Consider the following 14162-nt stretch of genomic DNA (forward strand, 5'->3'; position numbering starts at 1 on the left):
GAGGAGTTGTACAGGGACATGGCCACAGGCAGGAATGATTTCCTGTGTCATTCAGTGGTGTTTTTTGGTAATCTCAGTCTCTCACTGAACGTGCTCCTGTGGCTAGCCAGCATGTCATGGAGTGAGTGGGAGGAATTATTATTATTATTATTACTAACATTGTGTTTATCTTGGAGAGCATTCGCCTCTCTGACACCACCTTAAGACAGTCCAGCTCCATCCCCACAACATCCCCACAAGCTCCATCCCCTTGTGGATCCATATATTGAGTCTGTTAGCATCAGCAACTCTCAATCTGCTCCCCCAGCATGCATAGCAGGCATAGAGGATAGCAGTGGCAACAACAGACTAGTAGAACATCCTGAGCATTGTTTGACAGATGTTGAAGGACCTCAGCCGCCTCAAAAAATAGAGACGACCCTGACCGTTCCTGTAAAGTGCAGTAGTGTTTTTAGCCCAGTCCAGTATATTGTCTATGTGTTATTTATGTATAATCCACAATGTCAACATTGAGCCCCTGGATTGAAACAGGGTCAAGTTTTTTTCTGGCAGGAGACTAGAATAAAACAGGAACACTGAGACTCGGATACGTAGACTTGACACAGGGACCAGTGAATAAAGACAGGAAAGACTGAACTTGTTAAATGGAACACAGGGAGGCATGATAACAGTAACGTACAGACCTAAGACCATAAAATACAAACACTGTGCATAACGGAATGACAATAAAGAACCAAAACCTGGAACATGAACTTAGCCATATAATAATAAAAGCCTGAATGATAATACATATCAAATACAGAACTATAATATAAAGATAAAAAAAAACTTGCTAAACATTCCCAAAACTCAAAACCCTGGGTCACAGACGCAGGACCATGACAGACTTGATCATTGCTGTTGCAGTCTGAATCCAGTTTGAATCCCCACACTGAAGCTGAAAGAGGAGAGGGTTTGGAGAAAAGTAGGTGGGCAAAGGTGTAGGATTTCCAGCTAAGTTCTGAAAATATGTATATGTATTTGATCTATCATTAGGTAGCTACTTTGGAAGGAAACAGTTCTTCCATTGAGTGTTGTAAAAGTACACGTATTCATGAGTTATACAAGGTGAAACTTGGCTTTACACTTAGTCTGAAGGGCAGTAACACTTTGTTATTCTATGGTGCCTGAAGGAAATTGCCGTCCCGGGTTTCCTCCGTGGCGTGAGCGATAAGCAGAGTTTTGTCCTTTCCTTTTAAGATTCCTAATTATTTAAAGTAACACTCAGGTATGCCGTTCAGCTGGGTTAGTTACAGCGCCGGGAGCAGCTTGGGAGAACAAGGAAACACAGACTGCTTCAGGTTGCCCTCCCAAATCAACTCAAAGGTTTATTTGATACACAGCAGTTTATATAGATGAAAAAAAAGGTTCGTGTGTCAGCTTTCCCAGTTCAAACCGGTACAGACTAAATAAGGAAACGTCTTCCTGCCTTGTGAGCAAAGAAGTATCCTGTGTGTAGTTTATCAGTTCAGCTATAATTTATGATCATCCCAGCAAAATACACTCCTAGACATAAAATACAGAGTTCTTTCATTAGTGAATTCTGAAACGAACCACCTAGCCTTTAACGAGCCTTTTCCAGGAGATAAAGAAAAAGGGAGGATGGGAGTAAGGAAGTGGTCTCATCTCTGTGGTGTTTTCGACCTTGGGGTACCAGCTTGTGAGTCCTACACATTAATTCTTGGGTCACAGAGAAAGAGAAAAACAACTAGTAGATTGGCCTTATTGAGTAACAGTTTTCCTGTATAAAACAATATCCTGTAAATGCTTACCGTGGTATCAAAATATCATAACAGTGCCAGAAGTTGGAAACATAATATATAACAGTGTATGTAACAGAGTTTTCATGTTATCCCCCTTACTCAGAAATGTGGAAAATCATTGCTGGAACAGTGATTGGCATTCTTCTTGTTGTCATACTCATGTGGATTTTATTATCGATATGGTGAGTACCATATCATTTTAATTATTTTACTTAAAGCTTTTCAGTTAGTTTAAGCAATCTAAACCTTTATTTCTTCCTCCAACTAGGAAAAAGCAGATCCCAAGAAAGCTCCCTGAGCCTACAGAGAGCCCAGGCACAAGTGCACAGGTCAGGAAGATCAATACATGTACAAAAGGTGGTTTCACATTTCGCAGACTAAAGCTGAAAGGCTACAGTTACAGAAAACTGACTGATGATTCATGAGAACTGCATCAGGCTTAGGCTCACAGTTGTACTGAGAATCACAAATGTGTCGTGTCTACAGAAGCAACCAGTAGAGCAGAAGTGCAGCCTTCAGTATGCCAGCATTCAGTTTTCTAAGAAGCAGACAGATCCTCTCTATTCCAACATCAACCCAGCTCAGGCCCAGAAGCACAAGAAAGAAGAAGAAGAGGAAAACAAAATCCATTATGCTACTGTCAAGTTTGCCAGTTCCAGTAGAGCACCAAGGTAAGCAACACATAGACATTATCATTGCTGTAGGATAAAGTTTTGTTTTTGAGAGGAACTTGGCAGGACAGTCATGCATCACCACTTCTTCTTTTGTTTTCATAGATTTGAACATTTAATATCACACGATATACACATCAGATTTCCTCGCCCTGTAAAGCATTAACAATGAAAAATTTGCCAGAACATTCAAATTTTTTCTAGAAAACTGGAGCGTTCATTGAATCTTCTGGCAATTAAAAAAGAAATTAAAGGTCATTTTGCAGATGAGTTTTAATTTGTGCAACGTTTTTGTGTAACATATTACTCATAATTTGCTCATCTTAAGCAAAAACATACAAGAGGATCAGGGTTTAAAATTTTGCTGTATGAGGTAGTGTATCATATATCAAATATGATGCGCTCAGTGTTGCAGGGAGAGTATTTCACTTCCACTTCTGCAAACAATCTGTTTGTCTGTGTACTCATCTGTTTTTAGTTTTCATGCTTAATGTAAATCCTGTTCATACAGTCTAAAACATGACTTACTTCACACTGTTGAGTAGATAATGAGTTGGTTGTCAGCCCAGTCATGTTGGGGTTTTTTCCCTCCCTAGTTATTTGCCTATGATTCCACTGAACACATTCAAACCATAAGACTGATTTGCCTGTCTACTTTGCCTTGCATTATTTCCCAGGCAAAATAAATAGTCATGAGACTTAGCCATTGAGGTTGAGTCTGAAAGCCAATTCCATGTTAAAGTATCAAGTTTTAAATCAGAAATAAACATGGCTTTGGGGGTGGGCGGGTTATACAGCGTCCAGAGGATGGTCTGTGTATTCAAACCCACCTCTGGCGCTGGTGCTCTACCCTCAATTTTAAATGCATATAGACACTGAGGGTTTTCGGGATCAGCCGTGCTGCTCTCTGGTAGGAAGCATCATGTTTTAAATGCACTTTAGAACAGCATGCAGCAACACTACATATGAGCGGGCGGAGGGAGGTTTGGGGTCTTCACTCACCTCCATTCTCTGTTGACCGCCGGGGCTGGGAGGTATTGGCCGTCCGATTGGGGTTCAGGATGCGGGGCGTCCCTGCTACTGCAGATATGGGGGCGGTCTGCTTGCGTCCACCCCAGGGAAAAGGGTTACATCTCATGGGTCTAGGTGTGGTTTGCCTCTCTTGGAGAAAGGGTACCTGCACCTGAGGTATAGAGTATGTTTGGGAAGTGTGATTGTATGTACAGTGTCTATTTGTGTCTGTCTCCATGTCGGGTGAGTACTTGTTTATGTGCATATGAGGGAATGCACATTTGTGTCTGTGTGCGCCTGTTCGTCGGTGTCTATACTGTATGTCAGGTCAGGTATCAGACGCCACCTCTCTGGGAACATCTCAGGTCCTCCAAGGTATGGAGGCCTATCTCCCCTACCTGCCGGTTGCTGATGCCGTCAGACATGCGTTGGTGGTTCTTGGCGTCTGGGGCTGGGGCTGGGCGCTCATGTATGTACCACCTCACTCCTGGTGGCCGCTTGGCGGGGCCTGACAACTGTGGCCCAGTTGGGCCCCTTCGGGGATTAGGGGGCCCTCAGGCCTCTGTCCTCTGGGCCTGGGGCTCGGTCCTCTCTGGTACTGCTGGCTGCCACATCACTGCAGCCCCGTCTGGCTGCTGGGTGACCCTGCGTCTGAGGCTCTCCTCAGCTCTTCCCAGGCAGGTGGCACTGTTGCCCCTCTGATGGTCGTCCTTGGGTTCTCGTACTTTGGGGCCTCAATCTCCCCCATACCTGCTTCATGCCCTGAGGGACGGGGCTATGGCTCCCCACACGCCCTAGCAGATCATTACATGGAGAAACCTTTTGAATACAAGCGTGTTGATCCACACAGGCGTGCACACGGGTGTTCACTGTTCATAGACACAAACTACACCTTTCTTGCCTGCTACTTCAAAGCACATTGTGTGCTGCACAATAACATTTAATATTTAGTATCTACTGTTATTTACTGTTAGCTAGTTTATTGTGATGGTGTTGTGTTTATAATGTTGCTCTCTTGTTTGTTTTTTCTTCTCTCGACAGGTGATCCAGATGATCTTTTTATTCAACCCCTTTCTCACTATCTCTTCTCCCCTCGGTTTTTCTTTCTCTCATTCTTTCTTTCTCCCTGTCCTATCCCCAAGTCATGCCTGTCCCATCTGTAACAACTGAAAATAAAATAAATACATAACAATAATAATAATAATAAAGGTCAATCAAATGGACCAATATGTCAAGACCATAATGAGCCACTTGGTACAGTAAACCCGCTAGACATCTTTCTTGGCCTTTACACAATAATTCTGATGAAGAAGAAAGAAAGAAAGAAAGAAAGAAAGAAAGAAAGAAAGAAAGAAAGAAAGAAAGAAAGAAAGAAAGAAAGAAAGAAAGAAATCGACAGCCTGATAAAAACCTATTTTGGTTTCTACAAATCATGACTGGGCGGTGATAGAGGTGAATGGATCTAGAGTTATGAACCCTTAGAATGACAGGTGGGTGCATTTTTGTCACTGTAAACTATTTAACATTCCAATAATAAACAAGGAAACTTGGTAACTAGTTACCAAGTTTAGCATGAATGTACAATCAGAATAACTGGCCAGCCGATGTTATAAACAAACAAACAAATACATGCATACATACACACAAAAAGACTAACAGTGTGAATGCATAACTTAAACAGTTATTGACACTATTTTAAACATTTGATTTATTTTAATTTATATATCCTTTCCTTTCAGTAACAAAAACCAAAAAACTGAGGAGGATCCAGCTACCCTGTACAGCGGCGTCAACAAAGCACTCCAAAAATATATGAACCAGAATTAGAAACTGCAATGCAGAAACCAACCCACTCTGTTTTTGTTATGATACATGGTACAAGGCAGTGCATTGAGGATGCCAAACTTTGCTTCACTTATTTGGAAGCGAAGAAAAATTCTGCAGATACACTGTATCGCCATGAGTATTCACTCACCCATCCAAATCAGGTCCTGCCTCCATGCACTTATGCAATTAACCGCTAGACGGGCATATTTATAAATAATATTATATTAGGGAAATTTTCCAAGACATATTTCTGACCTGGGGGTAGAACTGATTGTGAACTGGAAAGGGAAAATGCTTATGAACTTGCAAATTAAAAACATGATGCATTTAAAGTAGCCCTTTTTCATTTTTATTTAAGAAGAGAATTTGTTCTAGTGTGCGATGGCCAAACCTGTTCCTTTTCGTGGAGATAATTTCTCCTGCCTTATCGAAAATCCCTTCACATGGAAAAGAGGAGGCTGGAGTGCAGAGAAACTGGTAGAGATGCAGTTATACAGTCTACCTGGGTCTACCAAACCATCAGATAAAGAGAATAAATAAATTCAATTGCTGCACATTTGGCAGACTAGCAGTTTAAGATTAATTAAACAATAAAATATATATTTTTACAACATTACATGTAAAGAGTCAAGTGGAAGTTTTTCTAAAGTTATTTAATGATATTTATATTATGGAAGCAGATTTTTGACATTTTACCTTTTTCCCGTTTTCAGATAAAATAAACACGCACAAAACAAAAGCAAACAGCCAGAACAAAAAGCTGGAAAACCCACCAGATTCACCAAAATCAACTCAAAATTCTCCCACACAACAGAACCTCCTATTCCTCGCTGACTCCAAATCTCTCAGTGAAATGATCAGTGGTTCGCTATCTGTCACCATCAAAACACTCCACAAATCCCGCAAATGATTCATTTCCTTATAAACCATTGAATCAGACACCGAAGCAGTTAGGTTCTAAGTGAAGCTTCGGACGTCACTGATCACGTGGCTCTGGCCAAACGAATCAAGCTTCGACACAGTGCTTCTGAAGCAGTGTGTTGATTTTTTTAACACACACACCGGAGCTTCAGCTTCAAGCGGGCCATCACTACTTTGTTTTTGGCCACACTGTGCGTGGTCCGCTACGTCTTTTGAAAGTGAAATTTCTCTCAGATAGGCATCGTCCCAGAGAAAACATTCTGGACTATGTTAGTTCGTTTAGAGAGAGGCTGGATAATGCCTGCAATTTTGCTCGTGATGCGCTAGCAAAGGCTCAGGTCAGAATGAAAACCCATTTTGATAAAAAGTCAGTAGCATGGATGTTCCAGTCAGGTGATCGTGTGTTGGTTTTCTTGCCTGTCATTGGTTCTCCCCTGCAGGAAAAGTTTTCCGGTCCGTATGTCATTGAGCGTAAACTGAGTGAAACCGATTACGTCGTGTTAACCCCTGACCGTAAGAAGAAAAGTCGCGTCTGTCACATCAACATGCTGAAGGAGTATGTTGGTCGTGAACGCTCTGGTCCGTTGCCTGCTGTGTCACCTATTGTGTCAGTGTCTGTCTCTCGACCCTTATATAGTCCCTGGGATGATGGGTTGGATGACAGGCACAGCTCTGTTTGCGGTGCACGTCTGAGGAACTCTGAAATTTTGGCTGACTTAGATGTCTATTTAGCACATCTGTCTGATCCTGCCAAATCTGATGTCCGAGAGCTCATTAACAATTACCCAACTCTTTTTGGTGATATCCCCACTCAAACACACGTGCTAAGTCATGATATCGACATGGGTGATCACAAACCAATAAAGCAACATGCCTACAGAGTAAATCCCACTAAGCGTGCCGTAATGCAGCAAGAAGTCCAGTATCTTCTTGACCATGGTTTTGCCCTTCCCAGTAATAGTTCTTGGAGCTCACCATCATTACTCGTTCCAAAACCCGATCAAACCTCCCGTTTCTGTAACGATTACCGAAAGGTAAATGCTGCTACAAAACCACTCTTTTCCACTCCCACGCATGGATGACCTGATCCATCGTGTGGGCTTGGCAAACTTTGTGACCAAACTTGACCTCCTAAAAGGATACTGGCAAGTCCCATTAACCAAACGCGCATCAGAAATCAGTGCCTTTGTTACACCCGATCATTTTTTGCAATACACCGTCATGCTGTTCGGGTTAAGAAATGCTCCCGTCACATTCCAACGACTGATGAACACTGAGTTACATGGTGTCATAAACGGCAAAGTGTATCTGGATGATATAGTGGCCTATTCATCTACCTGGACTGAACACCTCAAAACTCTCAGTGAAATATTTGACCGTTTGCGTGATGCCTCTCTGACACTAAACTTGGCTAAGTGTGATTTTGGAAAGGCTGTTGTAACCTACCTAGTGAAACAAGTAGGACAGGGTCAAGTCCTCCCTGTTGCTGTGAAAGTGCAGGCAATATTAAACTTCCCAGCTCCGCAGATGCGTTGGGAGCTGCGGCGTTTTCTAGGCATGGCAGGTTATGGGGGCTGGTGCAGTGCTTTTGCAGGAGGATGAAAATGGCATTAAACATCCGGTCTGTTTCTTTTCCAAAAAATTCCTAAAACACCAATTGCATTACAGCACGATTGAAAATGAAGCCTTAGCCTTATTGCGAGCCTGTAGCACTTTGAAGTGTACCTTGGGTCCAGTCCCGTTCCAACCGTCGTGTTCTCTGACCACAAGCCTCTCCAGTTCCTAACTCGAATGCAGAACAACAACCAGCGCCTTATGCGCTGGTCCTTACTCCTCAGGACTTCAACATTGAAATCCGGTACAAAAAGGGCTTAGAGAACGTCATGGCTGATACCCTCTCTAGGTCATGAATCAAACATTTCATTTGGGGTTAAATGTTTGATTTTTGGGTGGGGGGAAATGTTATGATCTAATGTTGGCAGTGTTTGTTTTATGTGTGACTCCTCCCACCAGAGGATGGCTGTGGGTTTTTTCCCCACTCTCTTAGGAGGTGGATACCTGGGCGTGCCTGCTGAGTAGTTGGGTGGAGTTTCTTCCTGTCCTTGGATTGGATAATTGGCTAATCACCTCCAGTACTTAACTACCAGATGACAGCCACCTGGCCCCCTCTCTCATAACCTCCACCATCCAACAAAGAACCTGTGTTTGTGATTCGTTGCTGTGTAGAGTGTCTTTGCCAAATTAATTTGCAAGTATAACCTTGTGTGTGTGGCGTTAGTACCTCCATTTTGTAAATAGCTGTAAATAGTTTTGTCAAGTAGCAATCGTGTATTTTGTTCACCTTGTATATATTCTTTACTGCAGCAGCCTAGTAGGCGTGAGAAGCCATTTTTGTTTGAGTTTTCTCGTTTTTCATTTAGAAAGTTAGGTAAGTGAATTGTCTTTTGCTTGGTTTTCATTTGTATAGGAAAGCATAGGGACCATTAGGGAGTTTTGTTTGTTATTTTTGGCACTGCTCACTGCTGAAGAAAATAAATGGCTGCTTAGCACTTTAAAAAGACATTGTTGTTTGTGTTCTTGCTTTGGTGGAGCGGGAGTGGGCCAGTGGGTTCAATACTCGCCTAGACTAAGAACGTAACATAAATTGGGGGCTTGTCCATTCTTTTCCTTTTTTCTTGTTGGGTCTTTTGGTGAGTGGGCTCTTTCGTTCTTTGTTCATTGCCGTTGTTGCAGGTGGGTTACCTGTGTTCTGGGTTAGCTCTGCTTTTTCTGGTTGGCAGTTTTTTCTTGTGTGGGAGTATGGAATTTAAATTGGAGGATTTCACTTTAGGCCCAACTGAAGAAAAGTTGGACAGATGTAAAAAGGATGACCTCATTCTTATTGCCAATTTCTTAGATGTGACTGTGCCATTGAATGCAAAGAAAAAAGAGCTTAAAGAGCTCCTGTGTATTAAACTGCATGAAAGGGGATTGTTTGGTGAGCCAGGTCCTGCAGAGGGCGTCAAGCTGGGAGCTGTTGCTGGTATTCCTGCCCCACTGAAAAATCTCCCTTCTCAACCTGGCCCTTCTGCGGAAGAGCTGCAGTTAAAGCTGCGCATAAAGGAAGTGGAGTTAAAAAAGCAGCAGTTGAAGGTGGAAGCTTGTATATATTCTTTACTGCAGCAGCCTAGGTGTGAGAAGCCATTTTTGTTGATTGAGTTTTCTCGTTTTTCATTTAGAAAGTTAGGTAAGTGAATTGTCTTTTGCTTGGTTTTCATTTGTATAGGAAAGCATAGGGACCATTAGGGAGTTTTGTTTGTTATTTTTGGCACTGCTCACTGCTGAAGAAAATAAATGGCTGCTTAGCACTTTAAAAAGACATTGTTGTTTGTGTTCTTGCTTTGGTGGAGTGGGAGTGGGCCAACTTCTTGTTGCATTCAATACTCGCCTAGACTAAGAACGCAACAACTGTTTATAAGATTTGGGGAAACCTGCAGTCAGCTGAGACTGAAGAAGTCACTCGGATGAGTGACGAAACGTTTCTCCCACAAAACGCTACGTTCAGATGAACAGAATCAACTTTTGGAGATTTGAATTATACTCAAATATTATGCTGACTGTCATTTGCATCAAATATTTAGGGAAATCAGAGAAAAATATCATCTGCATAATAATTTGGAACGCGGTGTAAAAACAGAAATCAGAAAAATGAGTTTGTGGGACCATTAACAGCCTTTGCCTAGAAGATCTCAGACTGCGAGAAGAGGTGTAGGGTTCTAGAAGAATCAGCTTCAGGACCACCAGAGTCAGTCTGATGATATTGATCATTAGTACAGGTTTCCATACAGGAAACAAACAGGAGATACGTCCAAGCAGAAAGATTAGGTTAAGAGATTAATTTATAGAGTGATCATTTATGTGTTTGGTGCCATCAACTGCACTACTGTAAATGCTGTATCAACAATCATTCTGTACAATACGATAATTATACTTCTACAACTTTTTAGAACAGTTTATGACTTGCATAGTTCATATTTCTGTATAGTTTTCATATTTATATGCTGTTCATAGCCTGTATATAGCTTGAACACTCACTACAGCCTGTACATACTTATAGTCATAGCATATTCATAACATACTTCATACCGTGTACATTGTAACATACCCATAATAGACCCATATTTTGTACCTTCATACCTATAATTTCTGTAATATATCTATATCATGGCTAAAGCACCTTCTGGCTGGATGCAAACTGCAATTCTTTGCCTTGTACTTGTACGTGACATTCTATTTCTATTCTATTCTATTCTATCAACATACGATATAATGGAGTTTCTTTTCTTAACACAGTTACAAAAAGTGTGTGAATATTTATAATGATTTGATCAGATCCTGAGAGTTTATGGCTCACCTGCTAAAGCAAACAGATGTAGGGTGCAGTAATGACATCTTCTGCTGTTCTTGGCTTCACAATAATAACTCTCACTGTACTGATGTGTTTGGTAAGTCTGAGTTATCGGTGTGTGCTATCAAACAGAAATATGTCCATACGGAACCTGGTGCTTGTAGATAACAATAATTATCCTGTGATGCAGTTTAATAAGTAGAACAGGAACAGACTGTTAATGCATTTGTTAGTTTCCACTCTGATCACACTGCAGTCAGGTTCATGTTGAGTTTCTGTCAGTGTGAAAACCACAGGAAACCAATAATAGACTTAAGGCGTGACAAACTATTTACAGCAACGGAATAGGTAACAAAAATGTCACCTCTGGTGCATGTTCATAAAATTAATTAAACTGTCCACATTTCCTTCATTTCTGAAGCTAAATGCAGACATACTGCACTCGATACAGAGAGAAGGACCAAAACAAATCCTCCCACTGCACTCAGTTAAACTCATAATGCTCCGGTCATCTGTCTATGTGACTTCAGAAGCAGTAAAACATGGCAGCAAGTAAATAATGTGACCACATGTACACACTAATAAACAATTCTACTTTGGGCGATCGTGGCTCAAGATTTTTGGGAGTTCGTATTGTAATCGGAAAGTTGTCAGTTCGAGCCCCGTTCGATACAACGACCGTCTCGGTTGTTGTATCCTTGGGCAAGACACTTCACCCGTTGCCTACTGGTGGTGGTCGTGGCGCCAGTGTCCTGCAGCCTCACCTATGTCAGTGCGCCCCAGGGTGGCTCCAATGTAGCTTGCCATCACCTGTGTGTGAATAGGTTGATTACTGAATGTGTAAAGTGCTTTGGGGTCCTTAGGGTCTAAGTAAAGCGCTATACAAATACAGGCCATTTACCATTTCAAAGGTGAAGGGAAGATCATCATCTCTAAAGAGTCGTTTACGCTCTGGTGTGCAGGCAAAAGACAGAAATCACACTTCTGAAATATGTCAGCTTACTTCCTCTTCACAGCTTTCATGCGCACAACGAGCCAATACAAGAAAAAATGAACTTCCTGATTTAATCTGTACTGTTGAGTTGGTGATAAATATCTGATGTTTATCACCAACACAACAGTTTCAGCCTCTTTTAAGCTCCCTTGTTGATGCAGCTCTTTGCTCTTTGATCCACATTTGAAAACCACGCGCACAGTTTATAGTACCATTATCATACTAGTGATCTGTTGCATTGTGAACTGAAGCGCCTGCTGCTACAGGTGATCATCATACAATAAAAATAATAAAGTTATTGTGGTGAGTAAACAGATATCTCAATCTTTATTTGCAGTCCTGCTGTTTCATTAACTGCTCAACTACAGGAATGCAGCTCTATTAGCATAACACCCCCAATCAGCAACAGTGACCACAGATCATTAAATGGCACAGCAGTCTCAGTCATGATGGCCATTACTCAGTACTAAACAAATAGCTGCAATTCACATGACAAATTAACAATAGCAATGATAAATGCACACAGGATAACTGAAATAGCTCTTATTAACACTGTGACTCTACTCATGAATGTCTGCATGAACGTCCCATGAGACTTTGGGTTAGTGGCCCCCCTCCCTAAGGCACTACAATGTTCTATAAAGAAAACTAAATAATAATAAAAACACAAGACATGCAGCTTGTGGGGATAGGTTAATTGGATAATCCAAATTGCCACTAGGTGTGAATGTGTGAATGAATGTGAGTGCGAATGGTTGTCTGTCCCTGTGTGTTGGCCCTGCGACAGACTGGCGACCTGTCCAGGGTGTACCCCGCCTCTCGCCCTATGACAGCTGGGATAGGCTCCAGCGCCCCCTGCGACCCTGAAAAGGATAAGCGGAAGTGAATGGATGGATGGACATAAAAAATAAGAAAAACAAGTTTTCTATCAAACAATCACATTCATGCTCTGATAAATGGCCTGCATTTGTATAGCGCTTTTCTAGTCCCTAAGGACCCCAAAGCGCTTCACACTACATTCAGTCATTCACCCATTCACACACACATTCACGATGGCAAGCTACATTGTAGCCACAGCCACCCTGGGGTGCACTGACAGAGGCGAGGCTGCCGGACACTGGCGCCACCGGGCCCTCTGACCACCACCAGTAGGCAAACACAGAGTTAGTATCTTGCCCAAGGATATTTGGCATGCCGCCAGGAGGCAGCCTGGGATCGAACCACCGACCATTCTGATTAGTGGCTGACCTGCTCTGCCACCTGAGCTACAGCCACCCCGCTGTAAAGACATCAGGGAGTAACCTGACGTTCAGTATCATGCCCAAGGATACTTTGGCATGCAGACTGGAGAAGCCAGTCAATCAAAAACAACCTTCTCATTGTCAAATGACCTGCTCTACCTAAGAGGCTTGCCTGGGATAACACATTGGACTACTGAAGACTGGAAGAAGGTATTATGGACTAATAAATGAAAATTCAAAATCTTTGGTTCATCACGCAGGATCTTGGTACGCTGCTGAGTAGAAGAAAGGATGGTTCCACAGTGGCTGTGTCCAAATTCAGAGGCATCCTTCAGAAACTGCATTTGTAGGCTGATTAAATCACAGTCAGGTGATGAAGGCTGCCCAAATTCGAAGGCTGATCCAAATGCGGCCCACAAATGCATCCACCATTTCCCTGGATTTGAAGGATGGTTTGGGTGTATCCTTTATGGCCCACCCTATCCCAGGATTCATTGCGATCCATACTGGAGAATTTTGTTCTTGTAACAATGGCGGTCGAAGTGAGAGATAAAGTGAGAGAGGAGTACAATTTTAACTGTAAGTATTAAAATCTGGTGGGATAAAAGTTTAATTCTTAAAGCAGTTGTGTTGTTAGGGTTTGGGAGTTTGCATAGACATGTTTTTTTGTAAGAATCACCTCTAAACCAGCTTGTATGATGGGTCCTGTGGTTTTTCATGTATTGCCGCTTACATACAGCTAATTTAGATTTTCTCAAATTAACCTTTTTGTGATATGTTGATCACAATGATCACCTCTTCATCAGCCACTGTGGCATATAGCTACAAGATCCATTTATACATCTTATGCTTATGAGTAGTTTTAACCCTCATGCATTACAGAACAGCATGACCCTCTCAGACCTCTCAGTGAAGCCTTCTAAAGAGAGCTACTGTAAAAAGTCTTTTAAAGACATAAATTGTCTTAAAATAAAGACAGAAGAGGAAGCCCACACACAGGCTGTATGGTTTTACTGAATTGTTTTGGTCACATGCATTTCTGCAGTGTTGGTTGTTCAAAGTAAAAAAATAACTCAACTAAACCGGATGTGATGGTGGGTGCCAGTCGCTGCGTGTTGTGGCTTTTATTAGTGACTTAGAGAGCAGAAACCCACAAAGGTATCTGAGTGCAAAAAAACAGAAAACACAAAATAAATAATAATTTTTAAAAAGCTGTTTTATTATTAGTTTACTCCTAACAAACCAGACACATGAACTTTTATTATGTTCTCACACATATTATAAATTAGGATTGAATTGTGACAATGA

The sequence above is a fragment of the Aulonocara stuartgranti genome, assembly GCF_965226115.1.
Source record: "Aulonocara stuartgranti genome assembly, chromosome: 6".
Classification (NCBI taxonomy): Eukaryota; Metazoa; Chordata; class Actinopteri; order Cichliformes; family Cichlidae; genus Aulonocara; species Aulonocara stuartgranti.